Raw genomic sequence first — 26,818 nt, 5'->3', positions numbered from 1 at the left:
GCCGCGCTGGTGAACCACTCTCCGCGCTGGCAAGGGGTTCCCACTGCTGTTGATATCAAACACCTGGGTACACAATATTCCAATACATTTCCCACAAACCAGTAAGTTGGTCCAGAATTATTACAATAATTATCGACATCTCCTCTTGATATAATCTTCCTTAATTACTGACAGGGATTAATTATAAGCTACATACCATTTGGTCGCGCTAATTTTGAAATTATTTAAATGCAGTAATCTGATTGGAGCGCATACTCCGATGTTCATCTGTATGGACGGGTCCATTTCAAAAATAAGGGGATTCGGGTAGCTAGGACCACGATTCTCCATCTCAGTCACTCCTGCCAGTACTTTTCCACTCTTATTACGCAGTTTCGAAAGATGATGCAATAACAGGTGTTCCAGAGACCTCAATTTATTTTTAGCAGAGAAAGAAGCGTGGGTTCCTATCAAGGCTTCATTCTCACGCACTAGCTACCAGAAATTTCTAATGCTGCCCCTTTGTTATAACTCGCCGGACTATTACTACTAGTTATTAAATACAATTATTAAAATTTAGCCAATCAGACTCATCTGATGGGTGCAGTACGTTGTTTCCAATGTAAAGTGATTGTTACGGATTTGTGATATAACGGCAGGCTCACTTGCCTACTGGCATTCACAATCGAGTTGGGAAGTTTACACTATAATTGCAGGCCCCATTGCCTACTACGCGGACAGAATCGATTTGGGGAGTTTTCGTTAACATGGCAGCCCCCTTTCCTACTTCCAGACAGATTACAGTTGAGGAGTTTCTATTATAGTGGTAGGCAATTACCCTACTTTCACTCGAAATTGAGTTGTGCGGTTATCATTATAATGCCAGGCCCATTTTCCTACTGCCAGCCATCTTACTGCCAGTCACACCAAGTTGGTGAGTTTCCATCAAAATAGCAAGCCACTATGACTAATGCCAGTCACATTTTAGATGAGGACATTTGTTTATAATTGCGGGCACCCTTGCCTACTGCCAAACACAATCGGGTAGGGGAGTTTTAAACAAAACTGCATGCTCACTTGCCTTCTGCAAGTCAAAGCGAGAAGGGAACTATTCATTACAATTGTAGGCCTTCCTTACTAATGACAGTTACACAGGAGTTGGAGAAGGAACCCTTTCCTACTGCCAGTCAAAGTCGGTGTGGGGAGTACTGATTACAATATCAGACCCACCCTTTCTCGATCGCTACAAATCGACATCAGTGAATATATATAGATCGACATACGAAAGTATATGCGTGTTTACAATATTGAAGACCTTCATTTACAGATTAACTGCTACTAAACGTACGTCATATCGACAAAGGATTATACCATAAGACACGCCGGATTTACTGGCCTAAATGGCTGGTCCTATGATATGTCATCTATTCTTGGGTCAGATTGAGTTAGAAACGTGTAAGATTATCTCACATTACATTACTTTTCGGATAATTATGTGACAGCTACATACATAGCATTTGGCTCACATATGCCTACTGGGTGGGCCAATTTTCGTGAAGAGTATGATGATTATGTATTTCATATAAGTAATTGAAAGTATGAATTATGCATGTGAAAATTCCAAATTGACTTAACATCGATTAATAGAGGAAAATCAAACGTAAAAGGGATACAGATACGGCAAAAAGTCATAAGACCAAGGTTGTAGATCATTCCAAATTGAACGGAGATTGTGCAATCCGTTATGTGATTGGAATTTCCGAAGGTCTGCACCATCATTAAAATTGCCTGCATATTTCGATATTCTTCGGGGATAAAAAGTGAAAAATTTAATGATCTAGGATGTTTTCCGTTCGTTACAGGCTAAAACGTATAATTTTGTCAAATTTCAATTATCTTCTTTTTCTTCTGGCAGATTATGCGGCAATCTGGATTTTGGGCGAGGCGGGTAAAAATTAGGACTTTCAGGAAACTAAACCAAAAATTATGGAGATAGTTATTATTACCCCTTAAACGGAAAGCTGTACGAAAATTTCGCCAAAATAGTCAGTGTAGAGGCACACAGTCGTTACGATTTGATTTATATAGATAAGGAATCTGCTCCATGTAAAACACCTTCTGGGCTATGCCCGCTGGACTTAACCTGCAAAAGTGGCCATTCATGATATCTCCCTTATTAATCCTCCTGACGAAAAAATGCACATGAAAAAAAAAGGTTTAGAGGTTGAATTCCATCACGTTTGGTCGATTTCCAGTCAGGGTGGTCTTGTTCTGTATATATTGTGGAAGAGTAAAATCACCATTTGTGTTCCCTATAAACCGCCAGTCCATTCCGGAACATGAAATGTTATTTACGTTTAAAACCTACCTTTGGACAGGTGGATGCTAAATATAAATTTTGGTTCGAATGTCTTCAGTAGATTTCAAGTTGTAAGGAATACGCTTTACACGCACCCGCTCGTGAGTCAAGTCCGATGGGACTTGTACAGGAAAAGGGTCCGTTAATGATATCTCCCTTATTAATCCTCGTATCGAAATGATGCACATGAGAAAAAAGGTTTAGAAATTAATTTCTACCAAGGTAGGTAGATTTCCATTAAGTTTGCTTGTGTATATTTTGTGGAAGTGCAAAATCACTGTTTCCGTTTCGTATACACCCCCAATCAGTTCAGGGATTTAGAAACAATATTTGCCCTAAAACCTATCAAGGACAGGTATATTCTAAATATGAGTCTTGGTGGAAATACATCCAGTAGTTTGTAGCACTCGCGTACATACGGCGTAATTAAGGAAGAAAATAATACAGTTAAGAAAGTTGAAAGTAATAGAAAATGGATTATAACTGAGGACAGCCGGGTAACGACAAATATGTAAATGCCAAGTGAATGTATTGGAAAATCAAATGCCCCTCAATAAATTATGCTAGTGTGAGTTATGGATATAATAAAGCGGTAACAGAGGAGAAATTTAGGTCCAGTGATTCTTAGGTAAACAAATAATAAGAATATGACTAATGGTGTTATTACTTAATCTATTCGAGGGCGGTTATAACATCCAACGATATTCTGCCAATATCCCGCAGATAGGCCGATTGACGCCTTTCTTGCCTTCTACCCAAGGAACAACCACGAATTTAAAAGCATGATAAGGTAAAATGGCACCTACGTTACTTCCCTGCTGGCATGCAGTCAGAGACGTTGCCATGGTAACCTGTAGGTTCGTTGTCGGTCTGTCGGTCACTCAATGCAGAGCATGATACCAGCGGAAAATTGTAAATTTCTCCGTCATTTGAAGAGTAAGGTAAATTATGAACATAACGAAAGTTGTTTATAATGAAGAGGCGTTTCATGTACGGTAAACGAAGTTTACAGAAAATCAATAGTATAAGAGAAAATGGAGGAAAACCATTCTGGTTTTCCTATAAACCCCCCGTCTATTCAAAGATTTTAAAATGATATGCATATTGAAACCTTCCTCATTATGAGTATACTCTAAATATGAAGTTTGGTTGTGATCTATCCAGCCGTTTCGACGTGATGGTAGAAAAACCATTCTGGTTTTCCTATAAACCCCCCGAGTGTTCAAAGATTTTAAAATGATATGCATATCGAAACCTTCCCCGGGATGAGTATACTCTAAATATGAAGTTTGGTTGAGATCTATCCAGCCGTTTCGACTTGATGGTGGAACAGACAAACAGCAAACAGACAGACAAACAGACAAACAAACAGACACGAAACGTAAAAACCACCGATTCGGTCTTGAGTTGTCCTAAAACGGATAAATATCTGAAAAATTGGCAAAACAAAAGAAATTACAGACAGCGGACCCCCTACAATTTTATTTATATAGATTCCGCTGAAATCACTAACAGTAATGATAATATTTCATTATTTTATATTTTCTATATTTGTATGCAATATACAAAGTTTATGGAACACACTATACTTCCCCTCCCCTAGATAGGGCTCTATTCCATCCCTGACCCAGTCGGAAACCGATCCTTAATAAAAATATGCCGTGGGTGGAAGTGGATTTATAGAGTAAACGTAATGCATTACTGTTTAGGGGTATACTCAGTAATCTGCCTTACCCTTTACTCTGCAGTTATGTTCGTGAATTGGAGATAGTTTAATGATTATCGTCATTCTACAGCAATAGCAAACAAAGAAGATCGCGTGCACGGATTAACATATTTTGCTTTGCGTGGAATTTTTTTACAGAGTAATCATAAAGGATTACTGTCTGATTAGTTTCGGAACTATAGCTAAATAGTTAGCGTGCTAAAGCTTGTGTAGGTCCTCACCCGGGTTCGATTCCCAGTCGAGGACGGGGGAGATTATACCCTTAATTCCAATTGTTCGACTCCCAGTCGGGGACGGGGGCGATTTTATCCTTAATTCCAATGGCACGGGGGAGAGGCAGCCTAGGGAGGTCCCTCACCTTTTACAGACATGCAGGTTGTCCAATAGGCCACCTACAAAAAGCTATCTGTAAAGTGGATTCCTCCGCTTCTCCTCCAGGAAAATGTTATAGTCGACACTTACGACAGGCAGGGAATACCATAGTAACGGTAACTATTCAGCCGAGGAGACGGAGAATCATTTACCAAGGAGTTGGACCAATAATAATTGTTAAAACATTTTAAAATAGTAAAACTGTTCATTATTTAAGTAATACAGCCTCCCTAGCATTTGCTTGGTAACATCACTGATCAATTTTACTGAGAACACGATACAATATTGTCGGGGGATGTGTCATACAGTCCCAGCATTTGCTAGGTATTTACTGCGGGCTAGTTCGCATCCCCGAGTTCGATTCCTAGCCAGATTTCGTCCATCTACACAGCCCCCTGTAAATTATTACAGGGTTTTGGTTGCACAACTAAGTAAGATAGTACTCACGGGTTCGATTTCCGGTCAGGACTGGGATGATAACGTTAAAATCCCATTCGATGATGTTAAAAATGTGTAATAATTGTTTAACTGACGAATTCTTCCCAGTAGCAGAAGATACTATTTCGAGTCCCGGCTCCGGCTGAGGACAGGGATGATAACGTTAAAATCGCTTTCAATTATGTTTAAAAAAAGTGCAATAATTATTTACTGACTAATTCTTTACTGTGGCAGAAGATGCTATTTCGATTCTCGGCTCCGGCTCTAGTCTTATTTAAGATGCAGCCCCTAATATTCGAGTGGTGATAAAAAGGGCTTTCCTTATTTATTGTCATATGTTATTATCTCCTCGGATTAAAGCTTACAGCAGTGTGTGTCCCTCCGCACAGGTAATGCGCTCGGTATATTATCTTTAGTTTTATCGCCCAGTCATAGAGCTTAACTAGGCAATCGTTATCTGGGGCCCCAGTTTTACGAGTAGGTTCTATCTCAGCCTTTTTTGGAAGAGAAGCTGAGAATCCACATCTCACATAGCTGAGATAAAACGCGAACCTAATACTACACAGAAAATTCCTTGATTGAGCGGGAATCGAACTCCGGATACGATAGTGCACGGTGCAGCACACACTAATGTTCATATTAAAGGGCTATCTTTATTTACAGTCATGTATTATTATCTCCTCGGGTAAAAGCATACACCAGTGTGTGTCCCTAACCGCACAGTCAATGCGCACGGTATATTATCTTTAGTATTTTACCGCTCAGTCATAGGGCTTAACTACACAATCGTTATCTGGGGCCCCAGTTTTACCTGTAGTAGCAGGACGTGGCCTTAAATTGGGTACTATCCCAGCATTTGCCTGGAAGAGAAGCGGAGAATCCACTTCACACATAGCTCATGTAAATCGAACCTACTACTACTCAGAAAAATCCCTGAACTGACCGGGAATCGAACCCGGGATACGAACTATCCCCTTATATATCTTTTTTTTTGCTAGGAGCTTTACGTCGCACCGACACAGATAGGTCTTATGGCGACGACGGGATAGGAAAGGCCTAGGAGTTGGAAGGAAGCGGCCGTGGCCTTAATTAAGGTACAGCCCCAGCGGTGATAAGGGAACAGGGAACTGGAAATCAAGTAGGGATGGTGTAAAATTGTTAGTGTTGAACTGTAGAAGTATTGTAAGGAAAGGAATATAATTAATTTAATAGATATGTATTTACCAGATATTGTAACAGGAGTTGAACTATGGCTGAGAAATGATATAATGGATGCAGAAATTTTCTCACGGCACTGGAGTGTGTATCGTAGAGATAGGATAGGAAGGGTGGGAGGGGGAGTGTTCATTCTGGTGAAAGAAGAATTTGTAAGCTACGAAAAAGTTAAAGATGAGACACACGAAATTCTAGGTGTAAGGCTCATTTCTAAAGATAATAGGCAACATGATATATTTGGAGTGTACAGATCGGGAAAGGGTAGCACTGACGCGGATTCGGAATTATTTGATAGGATAGTCAGCTATGTGGGAAACGACATGGAAAGAAATGTGATTGTAGCGGGAGATATGAATTTGCCAGATGTCAATTGGGAAGGAAATGCGAACGACAGGAAGCATGACCAACAAATGGCAAATAAGTTAATATGGGAAGGACAGCTGATTCAGAAAGTGACGGAACCAACCAGAGAGAAAAATATCCTGGATGTGGTGCTGATAAAACCAGATGAGCTCTATAGGAAAACTGAAGTAATAGATGGTATTAGTGATCATGAAGCTGTTTTTGTGGTAGTTAAAAATAAATGTGATAGAAAGGAAGGTCTTAAAAGTAGGACTGTTAGGCAGTACCATATGGCTGGTAAAGCAGGCATGAGGCAGTTTCTAAAAAGTAGCTATGATCGGTGGAAAACGGTAAATAAAAATGTAAACAGACTCTGGGATGGGTTTAAAGAAATTGTTGAGGAATGCGAAAACAGGTTTGTACCATTAAGGGTGGTAAGGAATGGTAAAGACCCACCTTATTATAATAGAGAAATAAAGAGACTAAGAAGGAGGTGCAGACTGGAAAGAAATAGAGTTAGAAATGGCTGTGGAAGTAAGGAGAAATTGAAGGAACTTACTAGAAAACTGAATCTAGCAAAGAAGGCAGCTAAGGATAACATGATGGCAAGCATAATTGGCAGTCATACAAATTTTAGTGAAAAATGGAATGGGTATGTATAGGTATTTTAAGGCAGAAACAGGTTCCAAGAAGGAAATTCCAGGAATAATTAATGAACAATGTGATGATCTTCAAAAGGCAGAAGTTTTCAGTCAGCAGTATGTAAAGATTGTTGGTTACAAGGATGATGTCGAGATAGAGGAGGAGACTAAGGCCAAAGAAGTAATAAAATTTACGTATGATAACAATGACATTTACAATAAGATACAAAAGTTGAAAACTAGAAGAAAGGCTGGAATTGATCAGATTTATGGGGATATACTAAAGACAATGGGTTGGGATATAGTACCATATCTAAAGTACTTATTTGATTATTGTTTGGTCGGAGGAGCTATACCAGATGAATGGAGAGTTGCTATAGTAGCCCCGGTGTATAAAGGAAAGGGTGATAGACATAAAGCTGAAAATTACAGGCCAGTAAGTTTGACATGCATTGTATGTAAGCTTTGGGAAGGCATTCTTTCTCATTATATCAGACATGTTTGTGAAATTAATAACTGGTTCGATAGAAGGCAATTCGGTTTTAGGAAGGGTTATTCCACTGAAGCTCAACTTGTAGGATTCCAGCAAGATATAGCAGATATAATGGATTCTGGAGGTCAAATGGACTGTATCGCGATTGACCTGTCTAAAGCATTTGATAGGGTGGATCATGGGAGACTGCTGGCAAAAATGAGTGCAATTGGACTAGACAAAAGAGTGACTGAATGGGTTGCTATATTTCTAGAAAATAGATCTCAGAGAATTAGAGTAGGCAAAGCTTTATCTGACCCTGTATTAATTAAGAGGGGAATTCCTCAAGGCAGTATTATTGGACCTTTATGTTTTCTTATATATATAAATGATATGAGTAAAGGAGTGGAATCGGAGGTAAGGCTTTTTGCGGATGATGTTATTCTCTATAGAGTGATAAATAAGTTACAAGATTGTGAGCAACTGCAACGTGACCTCGAAAATGTTGTGAGATGGACAGCAGGCAATGGTATGTTGATAAACGGGCTTAAAAGTCAGGTTGTGAGTTTCACAAATAGGAAAAGTCCACTCAGTTTTATTTACTGCGTTGATGGGGTGAAAGTTCCTTTTGGGGATCATTGTAAGTATCTAGGTGTTAATATAAGGAAAGATCTTCATTGGGGTAATCACATAAATGAGATTGTAAATAAAGGGTACAGATCTCTGCACATGGTTTTGAGGGTGTTTAGGGGTTGTAGTAAGGATGTACAGGAGAGTGCATATAAGTCTCTGGTAAGACCCCAACTAGAGTATGGTTCCAGTGTATGGGACCCTCACCAGGATTACCTGACTCAAGAACTGGAAAAAATCCAAAGAAAAGCAGCTCGATTTGTTCTGGGTGATTTCCGACAAAAGAGTAGCGTTACAAAAATGTTGCAATGTTTGGGTTGGGAAGAATTGAGAGAAAGAAGAAGAGCTGTTCGACTAAGTGGTATGTTCCGAGCTGTCAGCGGAGAGATGGCGTGGAATGACATTAGTAGACGAATAAGTTTGAATGGCGTTTATAAAAGTAGGAAAGATCACAATATGAAGATAAAGTTGGAATTCAAGAGGACAAACTGGGGCAAATATTCATTTATAGGAAGGGGAGTTAGGGATTGGAATAACTTACCAAGGGAGATGTTCAATAAATTTCCAATTTCTTTGAAATCATTTAGGAAAAGGCTAGGAAAGCAACAGATAGGGAATCTGCCACCTGGGCGGCTGCCCTAAATGCAGATCAGTATTGATTGTTTGATTGATTGATTGATTGATTGATTGATTGATTGATTGATTGATTGATTGATTGATTGATTGATTGATTGATTTGCCTGGTGTGAAAATTGTAAACCACGGAAAACCATTTTCAGGGCTGCCGATGGTGGTATTCGAACCTACTATCTCCCGGATGCAAGCTCACAGCCACGCGCCTCTACGCGCACGGCCAACTCGCCCGGTCCCTTATATATCCTGGCCGAGAATCGACCCCCGAGCCCTCTAGGAAAAGAAGGAAGAACTCAACCCCCTACACTACACGGCCGGTGCTACATTTTTAAAAATCGTATCTATTTAAGTTTATAATCCCCTTTCTACTTGTACTGCATGCTAGAGAATATTATACAGTGAACAGACAGCAGTCTGTGCGTGCTGTTTACACAGAAAATTGATACTTCCTGTTTCCTCTTTATGGCAGCAGAGAGACGCGCGCGCTAGCAGGCTGACACCGCAGTCAATTGATAACACACACTCAAGACCACCTATACAATTTTCAATCATGTTTTAATTCTCTAATTTTTCATATGTAAGTATATTATAGTATTCTGAGGTAAGTGACTGAAGTGCGTGTGCATGTGTAGAAAAATAAAAACGTTAGTGCTTTTGTAAATACGTCGTGTACGTGCTGTAACGGTCAACTATGTGTCCTAGCTAATCACATTATCTACTACACACAGTAACAGAAATAATAATAATTGTATTGTCTCAGCTAATTGGGTGCGTGGTGTGCTGTGGCGCCTACGGGCTTACTTCTAGTAGGTGCTGGTTGACGACTATAGTGCACATAGCTGAATTCTAGCTAATCATACTGTCTACTACAGACACAAAAATAATCGTATTTTCTCAGCTACTCGGGTGCGTGGCGTGCTATAATCTATTCCTTTTCGTCAAAGACGATATTATGTTAACAAGCTAAGTGTGTAAATGTGCCTTTTTCCGTTGGTATTTTCACTACGTTAGTAATACGTAGTCGAATGCCTGTGCTATGTGTTGTGTTTAATATAATAAATTACTAAAAAATGATTGAAGTGTGTGCGTGCATGTGTAGAGTATTAAACACGTCAACGCTTCTGTAAATGCGTCGTTGCGTGCTGTAATGGTAAGATTTTTCGGTACTAAACACATAGTTTTTAATCTCTAAGTATTGTAAACATTACAATACACAATTAAAAGTATCTCGAGTTCAAATCTATCAGCTCGAAATGTTACCAAAAAAATTCAGCGTTCTAATTATTAAAAACCTGTCGTAAGAGGTGAAAAAGGGTGCCGTCTGAGCTATAGAGTCACACAACAATGCGAATTTCAAACCAGGCCCTCCCGGACGATAACATAATTATTATTCATGATATCACCTTCCTGACTGTTATTCAGATGTGAGATTTTTTATTTTATCTATGACATACATTCTGTAGGTCTTTATCTATCAACGAAAGTCTATACAGGCTCAAAGTTACAATCAAAAATTCAGTGTCCTAATTATTAAAAACCTGTCGAAAAAAGTGACTAAAAGGGCGGCATCTGAGTTACAGAGGCACGTGACAATGCGAATTTGAACCAGGCCCTCCCAGACGTAAACATATTTTTTCCCGGTATCCCCTGCCTGTCTGTTATTCTGGTGTGAGATTTTTTACTTTATCCATGACACATTCTGTAGGTTCTCTATCAAGGAGAGACTCTACAGACTTAAAGTTACAATCAAAAATTCAGTGTTCTAATCATTAAAAACCTGTCGTAAGAGGTGACTAAAAGGGTGCCGCCTGAGCTATAGAGGCACATCACAATGCGAATTGAACCAGGCACTCCTGTCGCAATAAACCTGTCGTAAGGTGGACTAAAAGGGGTCTGGGAGGCTCTGAACTTTGGTGCGTGGGTTGGCGATAATTTTCCGTTTATTCAATAATTTTTTGTGACTATGTTCGATTCACAGCCAGGTCAGAGAATTTAACATACTATCAGTCAGCGCATGAATTGTACACTAGTGTCCAAAAGTAAAACATAAGTTACGAGTAAGCAGAGCGATGGGAAATAGACCGTTAATCGCACGATATATGCATCTACAACCTTACGTGTTCGCTCAGTATGGGGAAGGAGTGCTCCCTGCTTTGACTAGCGGCGTAACTGCAAGGTAAACATAGCCAGTGCCTGCGCCCCATATTCCCTCAGTCGTGTTTTCCCTGTTATAGTGTGCAGAGTGTAGTCTCGTGGTGAACGTGACAACATAATGGCACAACGACGCCATTTGGACCCCGTTTTGCAGGTTAGAATACTCGGCCACCGGAAAGCAGGCCAGACACAGACTGAATTCGCTGTATCCTTGAATATGCCACAAAGTGTCATTTCCAGACTTTGGAGACGATTTCGAGACACAGGAGATGTTAGTCGTAGGCCAGTACCAGGTCGATCAAGGGTAACCACCCCACAGCAGTACCGATATCTGGCCTTAACCACAAGACGAAATCGGAGTGCACCTGCAAGACAATTGTCGGCGGAGCTTGCAGCCGTCTTAGCGGTTGCCGTTATCCGGCAAACTGTGTACCGGAGGCTCAGAACAGCAGGGCTGTTTGCCTGACGTCCAGCGGCGTGCGTCCCGCTCCCTCCAGCACAGCACTGTGGAGCCGTCAACATCGCAAATGGACCATGAATTAATGGAGGTATGTGCTCTTCACAAATAAATCCCACTTCAGTTTGCAGAATGATTCCCGTCGCACATTAATGTGGAGAGAACCGGGTAAACGATGCAACCATAGGAACATCGTGGAACGGGACCAGTATGGTGGTGGTTTCGTCATAATATGGGGCGGCATCAAGTTGAATGGCCGTACGGACCTGCATATCTTCATGGATGGTCCCAGGAACACTGTTAACGCTCGGAGATACAGGAATGAGGTACTGAAACCACATGTTCGACTCTTCAGATGTGCGGTTGGTCCAGACTTCCTCCTCATGGACGATAATGCCAGACCGCACCGTGCTGCTCTGTTGGATGAATTTCTGGCTGGGGAAGACATTCATCACATGGACTAGCCAGCGAGATCTGCGGATCTGAATCCTATAGAACATGCCTGGGGTGCATTGGGGAGGCGAATTGTACCCCGTCAGTCTCCACCAAGGACCCTCCAAGACCTTCGCATTGCCCTTTCGGAGGAATGTGATCGACTGCCACAAGAGCTCTTAGATCATCTGGTAGACAGCATGCCACGTCACTAAGAAGCATGTGTGGCCGGTAGGGGTAACCATACACCCTATTAACAGCATATTGTTTTGTGGAAAACATTGCAAAGTTTTGTTAGTTTTTGTCAAAGATGTACCTTAGCTATCAGAACCTTTCTGACACTGTTTTCTGGACAAGTTGTGTGGCATATGGTGTGTGTGTTAGCTTCCGTTTGTTCAGCAATCCATCTGACATTCCTATCAGGCGGTATGGCCTGGTTTAATCATGATGTTTAACTAGTGTAGTTTTCCAGCTGTTCGATTCCTACTCTGAGATGCTAATTGGAATGAGCAGTGTGCACACTTAATGAAATAATGGAAAGAAGGAATGAAAATATTTAGTAGTAGTATTAGTAGTAGTGGTAGTAGTAGTAGTAGAGGAGTGTTCACGTCTGTCTGTGGCCTGGACATTCCAGCTCTAAAATTTTAGACGGTTTTATCGGTAGCGTAATATTCTTCGTTAAATGTAAGAAAATGTGTGGTTTTTCATTTGATGGAGTATTTCATTTGATGGCATTTGTTTTTATCGCGACTTTCCTACTGAAGTTATTGTATTGACCAACAGTCTTTCCGAGTATGTAAAAAGGCAGGTGGAGAGTGTCTTCCATCACAATGAAAACTTCCCAATTTGATTGTGACCGATGGTAGGCAAGAGGGCCTACAATTAAAATTAAAATTCCCTAACCCAGTCTTCACATGGGAAAAGACGCATGGTGACTCCTCCGTCGCGTTTCGGTGATAACGTTAAGAGATATGCAATTTGATACAACCTCACTCACAAACGTATACACTACCTAACCTAGAATTCTGTATTCAATGTAGAATTCCGTAGCGAAGCACGGGTACATCAGCTAATAATAATAACATGCAGGGCAATACTGACACAATATTTTTACTGTAAACATATCGTACTTATCTAATTAGTGTGAAATTTGGCGCAGTAGGATCACTGCAAGTTGAAGACAATCTGGTGTGTAGCTGAACCAGGCTGCTCGTGATGCATAATGCAGTTGTGAGTTTCTCAGGCTGGATCTGTTTTTATTTTTAATGAAGAAAAAATTAAATGGCATTTGGCCTTTAGTGCAGGGAGTGCCCATGGTCAAGTTCGGCTCGCCAGATGCAGGTCTTTTGATTTGACACCCGTAGGTGACCTGTGCGTCGCGGTGGTGATGATGATGATGATGATGAAGAAGACGATACATACACCCAGCCCCCCCGCCAGTGGAATTAAAACATTATGGTTAAAATTCCCGACTCTTCCACGAATCGAACCCGGGACAGGAGACCGAGATTTCGCATAGATAGGTAGAACGGAAGAGCATCAACATATCGTCCCTGGAAAGGCAATGTATCGTAAGTAACATTTTTGTCAAAATTGGGGTTGCGATGTTTATACGTCAGTCGGAATCTACTGCACATTCTGGCAAAGTATCGTAAACGTCAAATGAATCTAGATCGTAAAAACAACGTAAACATTATTTATCGTAACCACTATCAGTGATACACAGAACACCAGGTTATCGTAAGCGCCTGAGTTAGAATCTTGTAATTTGCTTATATATTATCGTACGCGACAAGTTTTAATTCTGGAAGGAACGCGAGATGCGGCACTTTCATTGTTAGTGACTGTTGTCGATCATTGCTGTATTAGACGTTTCATAATTGCCTCAAATCAATTTGGCACTTGAAACATAAGGCAATGCCTGTTGGCGGACCTATCGCATGTTGATTGACAGCCAGTATACTAGTGGAATGCAGAAGAGAGTGGGAAGAGAAGAGAAGGGGCTGCTACTTGTGACAGACTTGACAGACCTGACATATTACTACCGCTCGTGTCCGAAGTGAATTATACCGCTGAAAATTTAAACTGAAGTTTGCGACAACAAGAGGAGAAAAGCGAGAGATTGTTCAGTGTTCATAGTTTTATGAATCAGGAAGCTGAGGACAGGAAGAATAAAACACAAGAACAGTATAGAAGGGAGTTGTTGAAAGTACCACAAAAATAACAGATGCAACGAAAGTGTTGTAGAGGAAGGTCAAGAGAATTTTCACCTAGCAAGTTGGCCATGCGGTTATAGTCGCGCAGCTGTGAGTTTGCATTCGGGAGGTAGTAGCTTTGAATCACACCGTCGCCAAACCTGAAGATGATTTTCCGTGGTACCCTATTTTCACACGAGGCAAATCCTGGGGCTGTACCTTAATTAAGGACACAGTCGCCACCTTCCGAATTCTAGCCCTTTCCAATCCCCCAGTTGCCAAAACCTTCATTGTGTTAGAGTGACGTTAAAGAAGTAGCTAAAAGAATTTGTTAGTAGAACAGAGACAGCTCGAGACTGAAGAAAATTCATTTGGTACACGAGGAAAAACACGGAAAGGGAAAAGGCATGTGACGGGTTTATAAGATTTCGACGCAAACCCATGAATTTTAAATTCTTCAGAAAACAACTCCATCAATGTCTAAATTACGATCTGTGTCGGAGAGAGGATTGGTTTCCAAGGAGGTTGTACCAGTTTGAGAAGTATTGTAGAAGAGTTAGGCTTCAACTGGAAGAAGATTAGAAATAATAGAAGGATTTTAATCGAGGTCGGCTATACGGCGAAAGACCTGCACCGGGCCTCTCTGGAGGCCACACGCCATGACATGACAGTAGTTTTCTTGGGAATAGATTTGTGAGGGAGTTGCTGAGGAAATTGAGTATACCCCTGACGACTGGTGGGTGATATGCAAGACGATTAGCAAGTGACTCAAGACGAGTATCTAAACATTAGTTATGACTCCAAACACAGTGATCTATTACCAGAAATAGGTGAGGAGGACTGATATGAATGTTCTTTTCTAAACATTGTACTGTAATCAGTGAATCAGTGTAATTTCAACTTTCGTTCTCTTACTGTAGTGTATTAAGTCAATTTTCTTACTGTTTTTTATCTACATTTCTTAATACAATCATTTAAGATATTCTCTTATTATTCTCGGTGTCGTGCCAGATGCGACCGTGCCGCTAACGACCGCATAATCTGTAACCGTGCCGGATACGACCGGTGTTGACAACCGAGTTTCAATTTAAAAGTCTATGTCATCGTCCACGATAAGGTAAGCTAAATCAGAACCAGAAAAGATTAGCAAAGAGGCCAACAATGTTTAGAACTGTTTACCGGGTACGGAATGAAACTTTTTTCTTGTTCTGTTCAAATAGCGAACTATCATAACAGCAATCTATGCACAACATTTAATTACGTACACTGAATAAGTAATTGGCAAATACAGCCTCTATAATTCTTTGCCGAAAACAATCCCAACGACTGCCTGAAAGGTTTATAAATTATACAGTATATTTCTATGACGAAAGTTTAAATAAAACATGCGTACATCAAACCTCACATAAGTAATATATAAAACTAACTGAAGGACTCGTCGTTGAAACCTAAATCAGTGTAATGTATAATGCGGAATACCATAAACGGAGATATTCCTTCACCAGATAAAACATATACGGGCCATAAAAATGCAAGAGAGTTGCATGTGAGGGAAAATGTACACTCAGGTAATGCTATAATAAACACTAGAATAATACATATATTTACGAAGGTTATATTTGTTTTACAAGCTGCCTTTGTGGATCAGGGGTAGAGTGTCGGCCTCCCGATCCCAAGATAGCGGGTTCAAACCCGGCAGAGGTAGTCGGATTTTTGAAGGGTGGGGAAAAGTCCATTCGACACTCCATGTCGTACGATATCGGCATGTAAAAGATCTCTGGTGAAACATTTGGTGTTTACCCTACAAAATTAATTAAATCTCAGCCATAGACGCCCAAGAGAGTTTCGATTTACTCGGTCTGCCATCTAGTGGGCCTAGAGTAGAAGGGAACGTCGAAATTGACAGCCAGATGGCGTCAAATTGAAATGTCTGCACACGGTAGCTGAGGCCATACGATTATTATTTATTATTATTTGTTTTACAGTTACCTAATCTATAAATACAATTCTTGGGGATCATGAGGATCAGCCCCTGGATTTTCGGGACATGCCCAAGTATGGAGCTGCGTTTCCATGTCTGGGAGAAGCTATCAAATAGATTATCCAAGTTCGCTGCGGCACTGCCTGTTACGGCTACTTCGGAAGACGGCTGGGTTCGAATCCCCGTCGGCCATCGTCAAAAATGGTTTTTCCTAGTTTCCCATTTTTATCTCCAGCCAAATAGCGGGATGGTATTTTTTTCATGGCCATGACCACTTCCCTCCAATTCCTAACCCGTGCAATTACACCTACACCCACAGACAACACCCTCACACGGTAGTACATGTAGCTTACTCCTATGGGTGTAGCGGGAAAAGGAGCTACAGATCTGGCGAGCCAAACGTGTGCTCGAACACTCCCAGAACCATAAGCCATGCGGTAAAAAATTAAAACATTGAAAACGTTCAAGGTAATCATAAGAATTGGTAGCATGTTACATAATCAGACGACATTTCACTATATACAGGATGGAAGGTAGCTGATGAAACCAATTAAGACAATAGATCTTGGAGAGAGGATCACAATACCGCAATTTTCAAGTCTGTAGGTGCACTGTTAAGCTAAGACTTGGGAGTAAGGAGACGAGCAGCTCGACTAAGCGGCATGTTCCGAGCTGTCACTGGAGAGATGGCGAATAATGACTTTAGTAGACGAATAAGTTTGAGTGGTGCTTTTAAAAGCATGAAAGCTCACAATATGAAGACGAAGTTGGAATTCAGGGGGACAAATTGGGGGTAAATATTCTTTTATAGAAAAAGGAGTTAAGCATTGGATTAATTTACCGAGAGAAATGTTCTTTAACTTTCTAAATTCTCTAAAATTATTTAATAAATGACTAGGTAACCAGCCGATTGGCAATCTGCCACTTCGGCGACTGCCCTAAATCAATGGTGACTGACTGATAGGTCGCATGCGGCACGATGCTTAATCCACTCGGTCGCTAACGGCACGATTTTGGCGTGGTCACATCCGGCAAGGTCATTTCTGGTGCGTAAGCTTATTCTTATGACTTATAGTCCTTAAACCAATCCATCCAAAAATATCGCAAGCGCTACAAACGCTATCGTAAGAGGACCAATTTGTTAAACAATGCACTCGGCAACGACCGGCAAACAATCATAAGCGAAATTCATAACTTTAAATAAGTTCCTTTTCACTACGAATGAATAAATACGTAACCTAATATATGACAATAAGGTGATAAATTCATTTCTGGAGTAGAATAAAAACTCGCTAAACTGTTAGTATTCGACCCGTTTTATCATCTACTGCAAAAATTCATATTGTGTTGCTTACGATACTTTACCTTTCCAGGGAAGATATATTCACAGTCACATTACGAACCTTATGATATTTACCGTATTTATACACGATACGCTCAGTAGGCTATAGGAGGATTTCAAAGCTATGTCTTCTTGAAAATAAAAAAAAGAATAGTTCTACTTCTTCAAGGGTACACCTTTCAACGATTTCACACACCGAGCCCGCAATTTCACTGACTTCGACAGGAGCAAATGGATATTTGATAAATATTACTATTGGATACAGTTTCGAAAATTGGTTAAATCTATCACTAAATTCTGTCACAAGGCTTTCAAGATGTTGGATGAATGGACACAGCTTACATGCATCACTGCTGATAGTTTCTACAATTGACTTTCAAGCATGGAAGGTGTGAAAGAGGATTCCCCTTTAAAAGTGAAACCCATAGTTTGATTTTATTTTGAAAAGCATTTACCGCATTTATCATGCCTGAGATGTCACGATTTTTCCCTTGCAATTCGATATTCAGTTCGTTTAATTTGGAAGTGGTATCTACCATGAAAACTAAATCTAACAGCCATACCATATTATCAAGCTTCTCAAAATAAGATATAAGAAATTCTCTGATCTCGTCTAAAAGACTGCTCAATCTTTTTATGAAGTTCCCTCTGTTAAGCTACCTCACTTCCATATAAAGAACTGCGTCGTCATGTTCGGCATCTGACATGTTCAAAATTGATGACGAGTGGAGAATGATCTGATGTAGTTTACAACGCGTGTTACCACTTTCATAACATTTTCAAACTTCATCACCTGGTGATTAATACAAGTATATAAAAGAAACTGTGGAAACGGTCCATCTCTAGCATAAAGAGGTAGAAATTCATTTTTCTTTCTTTTTCGTCAGTCATTGCAGACGCGCCATCAGTTATATCAAGAAGTTTTCAAAGCTGTACGTTACTATCCTTCGCAAAGTTTAGGACGAATTAAAGTGTCCTCCACTCTAGTACGTTCATGACTGGGAACTACAGTGATTTTCTCTCATCGGCTGGCCGGCAGGCGCGCCCAGCTTATTTGCCCCCGCCTGACTCATCACTCCTCGCTCCTCGGTATAGCAACAAACAGCACTTCGCTCACTTTATCTGTGCAAAACATGGGATAACAGTTAAAATTAAGAAAATAAGAATTAAGAACTAAGAAAATAAGCTCGTGCCGGTACCTTATGACAGGAAATGTTTAAAATGTTTTCCTCCTGCATTCACACACTTCTGGCATCGTCTTAGGAAAATCCGATTCGCACGCATAAATTCCGTCTTCCGTAGTTGAGGCTATTTCTTTCCGGATATGTTCTTTCAGTTCCACCAACGTGTGAGGGTTTCTTGTACACACTTTATTTTCTAAGTTCTCCCATAAATAAAAGTCACAAAAAGTTAAATCTGGGGACCGTGACGGCCATAAGTCCGTACTAGTAACACGGTCCTCAAAACATTTCCTCAATTACATTTAATGTGTCATTAGCTGTATGCGCGGTGGCAGAGTCTTGCTGCAAATATTCATTTCTACAGTCAGAGTCAGTCAGTTCGTCTAGAAATGGTTTGAGTACATAATCTCTGTATCTTTGTGAATTGATTGTGCGCTGAAAAAAGGATAAGTCTTATAATTCTGAATCCATTCTCTGCGCATTATACTCCGATCCGGTCGTCATGTAGAGGAACTTTGTATATGTGATGGAGGTCTCCTGTACTCCAATATCTGTTATTCTGCGTCGAAACATACCCGTATAAATGGAAACATGCTTCGTCAGAGGAAAATATTAAGCGTGGATCAATTATTTCATCATGAACGTTTCGCAACATCTAATTACATCGTGTACTGGAGTTACCTCGTATGGTTTAAATTTTAACATTTTCGTAGCCCGTCATGTTGAGCTTTTAGGAACCCCGGCTTCTTGCCCAAGTAGTCTTAGGGATTCTGTAGGCATATGTTGTAATTTTTGCTATTTCATTTACTTTTTCCTCGTTCAGTACACGTTTTTAACACACCTTATCGGGTAAAGAACCAGTTCCCCTCAGTGTATTTATGAGTTTCCACATGGTCTCTCTATGTGGAAGGCGTACACCTGGAAATTGCGTTACAAATCGCATAACGATCTCCCTGCAAGACTCCGTTTTACATGATTAGTGTACATCAATACCATTTCCTCTAGCGTGTATACATGTGGAGGAATTATGAGAATTATATCTCGAAGTAACACTTCACAACTCGAGAACAGTTGGAGCGACAGACCAACACTTTATACGCGTTCTAAGCACGGACCTGAACTGCGAAGTGCGAGCATTCCCGTGCTGTCGCTGTGCTGTGTAACGGAAAGTGATGAATCAACGGGAGACAGATAGGCTGGGCGCGCCGGCCGGCCAACCGGTGAGAGAAACTCACTATACTTCGTTCACTGTAGAATCAGCAAGTAGCAATCTAATAAATATTTACAACTTTTATAAGCTGTTTTCAACATCCAACATGTCCATTATTTTAACAAACTGAAGTTAAAACAAATCCACACGACTGTAAATCACGATATAACCGAGATTTCAAATTATCAGAAATATGCTCAATCCGTCTAGCAACAGTTTTCTGCGATAACTGAATATTTATGACTGAATAAATGAGTTCAAATTTATCTTTGCGAACTTCGAACAGAAATTCTGTGGTACCGACCATTGCTTCTCTAACTACTTCGCCATCATTGAAAGGCTTCTGTCTTTTAGCTAACACGTCACAGATATTGTAAGAAGCTATCGTCGTATTACTTAATATTGCTGAACGGGCTGTATAAAGATAGACTGTTACAATGTTTCCTTGGATTTAAAAGCATTCAATCTGTCTCTTTTTATTCTAAATTGACTGGGAATTCACTGTTAAATTTCTTATGTTTAATTAAAAATATCACTCAACGTTACTTTTTGGAAATACTCACATTAGCATCAATCAATCAATCAATCAATCAATCAATCAATCAATCAATCAATCAATCAATCAATCAATCAATCAATCAATCAATCAATCAATCAATCAATCAATTAATCACTACTGATCTGCATTTAGGGCAATCGCCCAGCTGGCAGATTCTCTATCTGTTGTTTTCCTAGACTTTTCTTAAATTATTTCAAAGAAATTGGAAATTTATTGAACATCTCCCTTGGTAAGTTATTCCAATCCCTAACTCCTCGTCCTATAAATGAATATTTGCCCCAATTTTTCCTCTTGAATTCCAACTTTATCTTCATATTGTGATCTTTCCTACTTTTAAAGACGCCACTCAAACTTATTCGTCTAATAATATCATTCCAAGCCATCTCTCCACTGACAGCTCGGAACATACCACTTAGTCGAGCAGCTCGTCTTCTTTCTCTCAGTTCTTCCCAGCCCAAACTTTGCAACATTTTTGTAACGCTACTCTTCTGTCGGAAATCGCCCGGAACAAATCAAGCTGCTTTCCTTTGGGTTTTTCCCAGTTCTTGAATCAAGTAATCCTGTTGAGGGTCCAATACACTGGAACCATACTCTAGTTGGTGTCTTACCAGAGACATGCCCTCTCCTTTACATCCTTACTACAACCCCTAAACACCCTCATAACCATGTGCAGAGATCCGTACCCTTTATTTACAATCCCATTTATGTGATTACCCCAATGAAGATCTTTCCTTATATTAACACCTAAGTACTTACACTGATCCCCAAAAGGAACTTCCACCCCATCAACGCAGTGATTAAAACTGAGAGGACTTTTCCTATTTGTGAAACTCACAACCTGACTTTTAACCCTGTTTATCAACGTAACATTGCCTGCTGTCCATCTCACAACATTATCGAGGTGACGTTGCAGTTGCTCACAATCTTGTAACTTATTTATTGCTCCATACAGAATAACATCATCCGCAAAATGGCTTACATCCTCACATACACACTCTCCTTGTTCATTAATGATTCCTGGAATGTCCTTCTTGGAACCTGTTTCTCCCTTAAAGTACCTATACTTACTCTTCCATTTTTCACCAAAATGTGTATGGCCGCCAATTATGCTTGCCATCATGTTATCCTTAGCTGACTTCTTTGCTAGATTCAATTTCCTAGGAAGTTCTTTCAATTTTTCCTTACTTCCATAGCCATTTCTAACTCTATTTCTTTACAGTCTGTACCTCCTTCTTAGTCTTATATTTCTCTATTATAATAAGGTGGGTCTTTACCATTCCTTACCACCTTTAAAGGTACATTACCCAGAAAACACACCGATTTGCCTTTGAAATCAACAAAACAGTATTGCATATAAGCAGACTGCTTCTGGTCACGATACAATCCTTATTCAACTGAGGACTCCACGAAACTATCTGCAGAGCAGATGCTTTATAAGAATGTTCAGAAAGAAGGATTTATGAAACCTTCACAATGCGACCGTTTCGTGGAAAGTGTTTTAACTATCAATATATTCACTCCATTCCCCAACCTTTCTCTAAAACACCCGGTAGTCAATAGGAAGCGAGGTTTAAAATGTACAGAGTTGTCACAATACATAGTGCACTTTGAAAACAAACAAGACCTGAGAGAATATTCTGAATATCGGATTGTGGTCTGTGGAATGAGTGCAGCTGAAACTAAGAGGAGAAAGACGTGAATCACACTTGTGGGAATGCAAGGAAAAAAGTTAACGCTTACTTGAATGTTCAGAAAACATCCTCAACTTTCAGCTACGATTGAAGTTGGTAGATTATATCTGCGTTTGGAGAGCGTTATAGAACTATTTCCACGGGCGCCACGTTGGACAGACCTAGTCTGCATTAAATTAACCTAAAAGCAATATCAGCACCATCCATCATAAGGACTGGCTACACAAGGGATGGTGTTAATAGTGTTATCAGTTTTATTCATATCCCGTTTCTTTATATGACCAATAAACATGCATTACAAACTGCTAGAGCTAATAGAAGGTACTGAGGTGATAACGTTTTGAATAGGAACCCCTGTCCCTGCTACAGGTACAACAATTTCACAACAATTGTTCTACCGCTACTGCTGGGTGAAGGAGCGATCGGTTAGTTGTGATTCATTTTCTAACAAACCAAAATTCACTAATTTGACAACTATGTTCGGAGTCAAGGAAAAATTAATAAATGTAATTTTGTCACGTTAAGAACATTTTCTGCGTTAACAAGCTGATATTCACTAATATGGTAACACGTGATTGGATTTATTGTGCATATAGCTCGCAAACTGTACGTTTCTGGGCATGCGCTCCTATCAAAAACGTTATCTGCTTAGACTCATATGCAAGGTCTTGGATTTTGTGATGGCAATTTTGATAATGATGATGATGATGATGCTTGTTGTTTAAGGGTAGGTGTTAGCCCCTATACTAACAATGTTAAATTGCCATATTTTGTGACCCGTTTTCTCTGGAACCGTTGGCCCCACGAATATAAAATTTGGTATGCGCTTATGGTGATACCTTGTATGTACACTGAGTTTTCTTCAAGTAGTTCTTACTGAATATAAAATTGAAAGGGATATTTTTCTCTAGCACTCAATTTTTAGCACATTTTTCATCAAAAATGTATCCATAACATCCTTACAACTGCAAGTTGGGAGTTAGGAGTAACTCAATAGATTGATCATTAGTATCATTATGTATTAACAAAAACTCATTTTTCTATAATGAGAAGCTTCTGAAAAAATGGGTCATTTATACAAGAAAAGTTAGTTTTCAGAAAAATGAACTTAAAGTTTCGACATATATCAGTGAATCCCTGCAGCATACTCTGGGTTGTCATCATCATCATCCTCATTTTCAGTCTTTCTAAATTGCCTCTTGTGCTTCCTAGCTTCCTTAATAAAGTCTTTGATATCCTTATCAGCTCCTTTAACTCTAAAACTATCAATTTCTTTAAGCGCTCTCACAATGTTTTTAATGGGTTCAACGTTTAAATGTTTCAAAACACATATCCTTCCAAAATTACCATCATTAAAGGTCAACACAGCAACAGATACACCAATTGACAAAGTTTCCAAGCCAACAAACACATTCTTAAGGATTCGAGTCCACACAACATTGCTGAATGACTCGTTGGGGTTTTGCGTCTTGCCGTGCGAACATTTCTTCAGCAAACTTGGATCAGCAAGAGCTGATTGCATTATTCAGTAAATCCAATGATACAACAATATATCTCTCAACTCGAAAGCATGAATTATACAAGATAACTGACGAGGGAAAGAAAAAGGGGGTGTGGCCCCTAATGCAGAATGCTTATTAAACGTCTATTTAAACTACTAGGAGGGTCGTTAAACGCAAGATTTTGCTTTGGACACTTAACTGAGGTTATAAGGGACACACAACACACAAAATTTGATTTTTGATTTTTTCACCCAATTGGGCTAACACCTCCCCTTAAAGGGGCCTAACATCGAGGTCATCGGCCCCTATGGCAATTTTAGAATACTCTGTATACCTATTATCATTTCATGGGAACTGGTATAACGTACCGCATGAATGTTTAAGTAACCATATATATGACACCACCTCTTCAAGATATCTGTAGCTAGAACGTTTGATACGGTATTAAAAGCTGACTTGAACATTTCTTCCTATACTGAGCTAAAATTAAATGGAATGTGTGGTCTAAGTAAGATAAGTATTTGATATCTTACTTTAAACACTATTTAAGAAGTAAACACACTTTACAGTGTGGTTCAAATGTCAAAGTTGTGAGTACAACCTGTGGGAGTGATTAGAGGACAAGTCCTAATAGAGAAAATCTAGACACCAACCATTTCAGAGATAGAACGTAATCGCTACAAAGTTGTTAATGCTTTATGTTTCATACACCAGGCTTTACGTCGTATATCAACAATACCTTGCATTCGGATGGGCATTTGTGGCATTTATCATGAGATCTCGCACGGTATTTAACGAAGAGATGGCCGACATCCAATTCATGTTTGTACATTCAACCGCGCAGAAAATGGCCGGCGAAGAAATGTTTAATGTTATACATTCTCGCAAAGCGAGGATATTCGTAAAATGTGGATAGGCGGTAGACGAAGTGATGATACTTGGAATCCTACTACCTGCACGATGTGTTTATCCTGTTTACAACAAGAGGATTTTTGAAGGAAGTAATCTTTGTGCGGTTGGATGTAGGCTACGTGCCAGGAGGCAGCGCATTCGAATGTCGGATCTTTTCTGCACAGAAAACAGCGACAGTGTTGATAGACCAATTTTAATATTATCAGTTTGATACAGGTGCTGTGTGCTTATGCGTATGGACTCTTGAGCGTTGGCAATGAAAGTGCGCTGGTACACCATCATACGTGTTCCACGAAACCTGCCTTTCGCGCAAAAGATGCAACATCCAAACAGTTGCACAACTCACGTTAAAGTCTGCCGGGTAAGAAATATCGGCCATTTCTACGTTAGAACACGTGTGATGTGCATGACAACTGCTTCAAATGCAGCTATAAATACGAGACAATGTGGACATGCAGTGTGAAAACCGGTATCTGGAACATAAATCATGAACAATGTTGTAATGGGATTACCTCATATCTCGGAATAGCTCGGTTTCCCGTGCTTCAGTCTGTTCATTAGGACTTTCCTCCTTGTTTTATTGGCCTATATTCATCCCTAGAGATTGTATCAATAATTATGAAATATTCCTGTATAATTGTGTCTAACTGAAGAAGTTAATGAGAGCCTGCTATAATTTCGGTTCAGTTGCTTTCCCTTACTGTTTTATACATATCCATTATAGGCTGTTATAACTCTGTCTCTGTGAATTTACTACTCCACCGCCCTGTATTTGTAACTAGCTCTGTGGTCTCGTTTAGTTCCATACTCCTTACCCTTTAATAATGAGAAACCGAGTCTAACTGACGTCACCTTGGTCACCCTCTACAACTCTTACCCTCCATGACCGAGTCCATTATCCTCCTAGGTACCTATCCTCCTTCATTTGACTTATATGATCCCACCGGAGAAACCGGTTTAAGTGCACAGCTTCATCTAACGAGTTTATTTCTAACTTAGCCTTTACCTCAATCAATCAATCAATCAATCAATCAATCAATCAATCAATCAATCAATCAATCAATCAATCAATCAATCAATCACTACTGATCTGCATTTAGGGCAGTCGCTCAGATAGCAGATTCCCTACCTGTTGTTTTCCTAGCTTTTCTTAAAAGATTGCAAAGAAATTCATTGAAAGTCTCCCCTCGAAAGTTATTCCTATCCCTAACTCTCCTTCCTATAAACGAATATTTGCGCCAATTTGTCCTCTTGAATTCCAACTTTATCTTCATATTGTGATCATTCCTACTTTTAAAGACACCACTCAAACGTATTCGTCTACTAATGTCATTCCACGCTATCTCTCCACTGACAGCTCGGAACATACCAGTAGATCGAGAAGCTCGTCTCCTTTCTGCCAAGTCTTCCCAACCCAAACTTTGCAATTTTTTGTAACGGTACTTTTTTACCGGAAGTCACCCAGAACAAATCGAGCTGCTTTTCTTCGTTTTTTTTTCTTTCCCAGTTTTTGAATCAAGTAATCCTGATGAGTGTCCGATACACTGGAACCATACTCTAGTTGGGGTCTCACCAGAGACTTATATGCCCTCTCCTTTACATCGTACTACAACCCCTAAATACCCCCATAACCATGTGCAGAGATCTGTACCCTTTATTTACAATTATGTTCATGTGATTACCCCAATGAAAAGCTGTCCTTATATTAAACCTTACAATGATCCCCAAAGGGAACTTTCTCCCCATCAACGCAGTAATTAAAACTGAGAGGACTTTTCCTATTTGTGAAACTCACAACCTAACTTTTAACCCCGTTTATCACCATAACATAGCCTACCGTCCATCTCGCATCATTGTTAATCAATAAATACTGATCTGCATTTAGGGCAGTCGCCCAGGTGGCAGATTCCCTATCTGTTGGTTTTTTTTTAGCCTTTTCTTAAGTGATTTCAAAGAAATTGGAAATTTATTGAACATCTCCCTTAGTAAGTTATTCCTATCCCTAACTCCCGTCCTATAAATGAATATTTGCCCCAATTTTTCCTCTTGATTTCCAACTTTATCTTCAAACTCTGATCTTTCCTACTTTTAAAGACGCCACTCAAACATTCGTCTACTAATATCATTTCACTCCATCTCTTCTCTGACAGCTCGGAACATACCACTCAGTCGAGCAGCTCGTCTCCTTTCTCCCAAGTCTTCCCAGCCCAAACTTTGCAACATTTTTGTAACGCTACACTTTTGTCGGAAAACACCCAGAACAAATTAAGCTGTTTTCTTTGGATTTTTTCCAGTTTTTGAATCAGGTAATCCTTTTGAAGGTCCCATACACTGGAACCATACTCTAGTTGGGGTCTTACCAGAGACTTATATGCCCTCTCCTTTACATCCTTAC

Source organism: Anabrus simplex, chromosome 3 (genome assembly GCF_040414725.1).
Source record: "Anabrus simplex isolate iqAnaSimp1 chromosome 3, ASM4041472v1, whole genome shotgun sequence".
Lineage (NCBI taxonomy): Eukaryota > Metazoa > Arthropoda > Insecta > Orthoptera > Tettigoniidae > Anabrus > Anabrus simplex.
This window is presented reverse-complemented; position numbering follows the sequence as displayed.